General features: G+C 41.5%; 1 protein-coding gene across 1 annotated transcript in view; it reads right to left on the reverse strand.

Moving 5' to 3' along the window:
* THSD7A (thrombospondin type 1 domain containing 7A) overlaps positions 1–1,015 on the reverse strand; it is a 286,485-nt gene extending 285,470 nt beyond the window's left edge. Inside the window, exon 1 of the mRNA XM_084510995.1 lies at positions 832–1,015. The gene's annotated coding sequence lies outside the window, so the exon portion shown is untranslated. The remainder of the gene's footprint in view (positions 1–831) is intronic.
* Between the last annotated feature and the right edge of the window lie 5,945 nt (positions 1,016–6,960).

Here is a 6,960-nt window from a genome sequence, read left to right on the forward strand (position 1 = left end):
CTGTATAGCCATAAAATCAGTGAAACTTCTGAAAACTGCAGATAACAAAAACAAAAATTTCTCTACTGGTCTGCTGAATCTCAAGTCAGAACAGGTCTAACAAAAACAAGTAAACAAAAATCTTGATAAAAGAAGTCAGAAGCAATCATCTAATATCATAATACCAATGGCCTTAGCAAAATACGTCATTCCAAAAATCAGATCAATAATATGGCCAAAAGAGTAACAAATCTTGTATTTCAAAAATCCTCTGCTATTAAATTACAGCATGTCATTCTCAAGTAATTTTGATAACATTTGTCCCCCTGTCTTCTAAGTGCCCTTCAGGAGATCTGTCAGGGAAAAAATAAATAAATAAATAAATAAATTTCAACGGGATCTTTGAGAAAAGACATGTAAAACTAGGAAATGACAAAATAGGTCGTCTGACCTATACAAAACTAGCAAATATTTTTAATGCCTTATTCTACCAATTAAGAGATGACCCGATCAGTTTTAAAAAGTGGACATTTTTTAATGAAGTGCAAAGGTCTAGTAAAATAAATTTCTCTGGTACAGTTACATCAAACTTAGTGCTGATTTATAAATTGCTATTTGTAGCTGTGGCAGAATTTTAACTCAGAATTACCTATCACAACCTCATAACGACATCAAATGGTGCCTACCACCCACAAAACTGCATCCATAACCCAGAACCCTTCTTGCATTTTCCATTAATTCCACAGATTTGCATTTCACTTAAGCGGAGCTATTAAAAGAAAACACCATCAGCTGGAATCTAACTTTATGCCAACAGCATTAACTATGAAAGTGATTTTTTTTTAACCCTACCTTTTTCTTTACTTTCCTTCTGGTTGTTTAAGAGTGCTCCAGAAGAAATCTCTGTGGGAGGGGGGACACATCTGTCCCCATCCCTGCTGCTCTCTTTCCACATGCCTGCTTGCTACACTTCTAGCCCACCGAGCCTGTTACAAAACACCCCCGGACCAAGCAAGTAGCAGCACTCAGCTCCTCCAGGCGCAGTGCCCTGGGCCCTATTTCTGCTGGCAACTACAGCCCTGTGACACGCACTGAGTAATCTGAAAAATAAGATTGCTGTCCCACGTCCTTCAGACAACAACTATTTGCTTGAACAAAGCAACTTGACAGTTTCACTCCTAAAAAGCAGGCTTGGTTGTGGAGAGCCTGGCAAACCCTCTCTTGCCAGTTTCCTTGTGCCGAGCGTATTCTTTGGTGTTTATAGAAGTGGCTCCACGTCACGTTGTTGTTTTTTTTACTTCGCCCTCCCGGAGAGCGCAACCGCGGCCGCCTTTAAGCTTAAATCGTCACTTCAAATTCCGCGGAACAGAAATCACGGGCCGCGACTCGCAGCAGCAGCAGCACCAGCAGCAGCACTCGGCGCTGATCCCATACGGAGCCAACTCCCGGCTCCTTCCCTTTCCGGCCCCCTGCCCCTGCACGGTGCAGGTGAGAGGCGGCTCCGCACCTCGCCGCTGCCCCCCATCCCCATCCCAATCCCCATGCCACCCCATCCCTGTTCTCATTCCCATCCCTGCCCGCACTCACCGCTCCGCTCCCGGGGCCGGGACAGGGCGGCGGGTGCCTCCCTCCCTTTCTCTCTCCCTCCCTCCCGGGGCGGGGCGGAGCGGAGGCTCCGCGCCCCTCGGTGCCCCCCGCCGCCCCCGCCGCCTTCCGCGGGCATGGAGCCGCCCCCCCGCGGCATCACGCGGCCGTCCGCCCCTCCCCGGGAGCCGCCGGCTCCAGCCGCAATGCAGCGGCGGCCGGACCCGATCCTCCGCCCGGCTCGGCACGGCACGGCTCGGCACGGCACCTGCCCGCCGCCCCCTTGGCTGCCGGTGCCCCCCAGGCAGCGCCCCACGGGGTGCGAGAGGAGGGAGAGGGCCCGCAAAAATAGGGGGGCAAAATCATCCCAAAGGAGTTTTGCCCGCTGTTTGGGCTCCCCGCACCTAGGGACGGGCCGAGATTAATTGCGCTGCTTGGCGAAGAAAATGAGGGGTACCGTTAATCAAGGAGGCTGTAAATCACCTGCGCTGGTAGATGGGATTCCGAGATTTGCCAGGGCAGACGCTGGCAAAAGCACTCCCCAGGTCTGGTTTAAATCACTCCACTTCTGGAACTGTAAACAGCCCTTGACAGCACCTCGTGAGTTTTCTTCAAGAGAAGTGTTTCTTAGGAAGATGAATATTCACTTCATATTGCCAAAGAGTGTTTCCAACAGCTTTTACGTCTCCCTGTCTCAATAGTTAAACTGCTGGGTTTTCCCTCCTGTATGTCAGAAACTTCAAACCTGCAAAAAGAAGACTTTTCACATGAATATCTTCCAGACGTGGCTAAAAAACAAAGATAGGCAAACTCTACAAGTACACAAATCATTATTTTAATGCCCTGCTTGCAATAAACACAAAGCTCTTGAGTTAATAGCTGTGTCCTGCTGTCTCCAATAGTTATCCCTACCTCCAGCAACTACGGCACAATCAAAATTTTTTCCAAGCTTTATTTATTGTCATGCACTTTGAGAAAAGCAATGAATCAATGCCACTTTTATTCATTGCTTCTAAAAGAACATCGGGCTTTCAGTGGGATCTAAATATTCCAGGTGGGGAGAAGGCCTTTTTTCATTAGTCTGCCCTAAATTTGTTTCACAAAGCAAAAATGAGTTATGGCATGATCAACTTCAATCAATTGTGCATGGTATCACATTGATTGCTTCGTCAAATGCTTGTCTAAATATAAGCTTAGCACCAATATCCTTGACTGAGTAATTGTGAGCTTGATTGCATGTCTTGCAATAATGTGATCAATTTACAGTGGCATTCAGAACTTTGCAGAAACCTGAGCTATAAATTAAAAATAACAACTATCTCATAAAATGGACCACTATCCAAAACATGGAGTTTAAAATAATTATTTTAAAATTACTCAGATATTAACCTCATAATACATAAGATGTTTAGCATGCTAACCAGTTTAATATTACTAAAGATTTCTTTTGGTGAAATATTGGAAAATTGGTGTTATTTTTAATTTTATTAAAAGCTATGTACAAAATACCAAAAGATTTATTTAACTTATGCTCAGTATTTAGATTTACTGAGCACTGTCCACTAAGTCATCTTTATATGGCTTCAGCACCTGACAGAGAAACAGAGTTGTGCAAGTTGTGCAAATCTAAGGGAAAATTATGTTAAAATTATTTATTTTTTAAATCAACTAAACACTTCAAGTAAAAACTAATACTTCAAGAGGAAAACCAGGTCATTTTTACAGCAGTCAGAATAACTTCGGTTGGAGAAGACATCTAGAGATGTCAAGGCAGGGCAACTTCAAATTAGCAACTTCAACCAGGTTCCTCAGCACTTTATCTAAAGAAGTTTCAAAATTTTCCAGGAATGGAGATCCTAGCTTTTCTGGACAACCTGTTCAATTTGGACTATTGCTTATTATTTTTTTTTTTTTAAACTAGAATTCTAGAATTTCCCTTGCTGTTACTTGTATCTGTTCCTACTTATCTTTTATCTGTGCGCCTCAGAAGCAGAGGTTCAGTTTTGCTGTAAGCAATCACTAGACAATAGAAGGTAGCAAGTAGATCCTCCCCCTCAGCCTTCTTTTCCTCAGGCTAAGCAAAGCCAGACCTCTCAGAAATATCATGAACTGTTCATAAATTCACAACTCCATCCCATTCCTTTTAAATAAATCTCATTGAATTTAATATTATAAGGTAAAACTATAAATGGTGTCATTTTTTAACTTATTTTTTATTATTTTTTTGCCATCTCTCAGAGTACTAAAAATGGATATCTAGGATTGACTCATCCAGCTTCTGAAAGGGGTACTCATGATGAACCAGACACAAAACACAATGGTGCAAGTAAAGCTTCCTTCTAATTTGTCACTAAGAACAAAGATTAAGTCAGTAAGTTACATCTCATATTTTTAATTACACAGCATAATTTTAAGGGTATCAGCAGCATCTAAAAAAAATAAATTAACTTTTCCCAGGTGTTACATGTAAAAAAAATATTCAGTATTGATTTTTTTATTTTTTTTCCCCACTAATGGTAATGATATTTGCCTGAGATGCAGTTTCTCGGGCATATTTGAAAGTTAGTACACATTTTTATGTAGCCACAGCCTGTGTACAACAGGGATGTGGCTAATGCCAAGATCAGTCCTGAAGTGAAACTGTTGGGAATGGCAGATCACAGAGAGATCAGGAAAGTGGAGAACTGACAAAAATGGTGACCTAGGTTAAAACTGCTTTCCCTTTTGTTCACACAAGCTTTAGTTTGTCTGTCATCTCCACTTTTAAAAGATAGAAAACTACATTTTCTAGCCATTGTATTTATAAATAATCATGAACTCTTTGAATTGTTTACAAATATCCTCATTAATACCATTTGCATTCCAAATTATTCTCCTTAGTGTAAATTATGCACTCTTTCTACATATCCACATGTAATTTATCAGAAAATATAAGGCATATAATGTTAAGCATCTCATGGATACTGACACTCTTCTGTTAAAGACCCCCCATCTCACACTAGTAACAAGCCTACAGGCATCTCTGAAACCTGTAATATTGTGCTATACTGCAGAATCACCACTTCAGTCCAAACAAACGTAGAAGCTTTGCAAGCTGTGTTTTTTTTTTGGTTGTTTGTTTTGTTTTGTTTTGTTTTTTTCCCCCCACATCAAGGAGGAGAACTGAAAAGAAATTGGATCAAATGTTCTTGGAGAGTGTCTTTAAAGAACCAAGTGAAAAATTCTTCTTAAATCTGTAAAGAACTTGTGAAACCTTTCAGAGTTTTTGTAATGATGCAAAAATAGGAGGGAAAAATCTTCCCTGAGGGACTTGACAAGAGAAGATACATGTTCATAGCCAAGGAGCTAAACAACTCAATAAATTGGAGTGGGATAAGGAGGCTTTCACCTCAGTTCAGCAAATCTGTGATAAATTGACTAAGTTGTACTATTTTACATATTCTATGCCTTACGTGACATTAATTAGTTACTTCAGTCCAATTTCCAGTGGGCAGAAGCCTACCCAAGAAATCACCAGCACAGCAGACACTAATTGGCATTCCTGTTTGCCATCTATATTTAAAGCATTAATTTTCTAGCACTTTGTGGACACACAGAGTACACGCAACTCTACCACTGATTACTTTGAAATGTTTAAGGCACAAATGATGGTAAAATGCAGGCAGACTGATATTGCCCATGCCTGTGATGCAATTCAGTGCTTATCTGTGCTTTTCTGAACCTTGACATAAGAAATTATTGAACGTCTTTTTCCTTCCCCCATTTGAAATGTTCTTCCCAACACAAAATCAAAATCTGTTAATTTATTATTATTATTATTATTCAAGGATTACTACAATGACTGAGGACTATGCCCTACAAGAATAAACAGATTCAATTTGAATCAAGTACCACTCCCTTGGTATTTTGGCCATATGTCCCAAGGCAGAAGAAACACACAATACTTAATTTCCCATCTATTTAGGGCTATCTCTGATTTTGCATCAGAACCAAAATTATATTTTGTCATAGCTGAAACATCCAAACTGGAAGACCTTCTTTCTGATAGTTTTCCTAACAGAAATACATTTTTTAAAAGACTTCTACTGAAGAATTTTTCTATTTTGGGACATCTAATGAATCATTAACAATGCATTTGATGCATTTCTATTTTTTATTATTGCTATATTTGATGCATTGCATTAACAATGCATTGCTAGACAGATTTTTTTTTTAAATGCACTTGAATGGAAGCAGATGTTGATCACTTCTTTTCTGTTCAAATCACTACTTCTGTGTGTCCCATAAAAACTAAACACACGAAAGCACTGGAACTGGGTGATTATGTTCTGTACATGTTCTTGTAACAAAGTTCTGCCATACCATAAAGGCCCATCTTAGAAAATTATCACAGAATCACAGAATATCCCAACTTGCAAGGGACCCAGAAGGATCATCAAGTCCAACTCCTGGCTCCCTGCAGGATCACCCAAAAAACAGACTATATGTCTGAGAGCATTGTCTAAATGCTTCTTGAACTCTGGCAGGCTCTGTGCTGTGACCAGTGCCCTGGGGAGCCTGTCCCAGTGCCCAACCACCCGCTGTGTGCAGACCCTTTCCCTAACACCCATCCTAACCCTCCCCTGTCCCAGCTCCATGCCGTTCCCACAGGTCCTGTCGCTGTTCCCAGAGAGCAGAGCTCAGCGCCTGCCCCTCCGCTCCGCTCGTGAGAGGGCTGCAGGCCACCATGAGGCCGCACCAGCACAGAGCAGAGTGGCACAATCCCTTTCCTTTACCCACCCGTGCCTGATGCAACTCAGGGTACAGTTGGCCCTCTTGGCAGCCAGGGCACACTGTCGACTCATAGTTAACTTACCAGAACCAGAACTCCCAGATCCCTTTCTGCCCAGCTACTCTCCAGAATCTTGTCCCCGAGTCTGTACATATACCCAGGGTTGCCCCTTCGCAGGTGCAGAATCCAGCATTTGTTCTTTTGTTGAACTTCATATGGTTGATTGCCCAGCCCTCCAATTTGTCAAGATCTCTCTGCAATGCCTCTCTACCTTCACGGGAGTCAACAGCTCCTCCTAGTTTAGTATCATCACCAAATTTACTTCATAGGCATTTAACTTCTGAATCCAGATAATTTATAAAAACACTGAAAAGAACTGGACCTAAAATGGAGCCCAGTGAAACCCCACTTGTCACCAGCCTGATGTAACCACCCCATTTACTTTAACCCATTAAGCCCAAAATGTCAACCAATTGTTCACCCACTGTATTTAGTATTATGATGATATAGAAATCAGCTTTTAGGTGAGACACCATGATATTTTATATCTGCCTCTAACTCCAACAATATTATGAAGGTCAAACCAATAAATAATTCCAGCTGTCGAGATGTAGAAATCTGAAAAG

This window comes from Aythya ferina (assembly GCF_964211825.1).
Source record: "Aythya ferina genome assembly, chromosome: 2".
Lineage (NCBI taxonomy): Eukaryota > Metazoa > Chordata > Aves > Anseriformes > Anatidae > Aythya > Aythya ferina.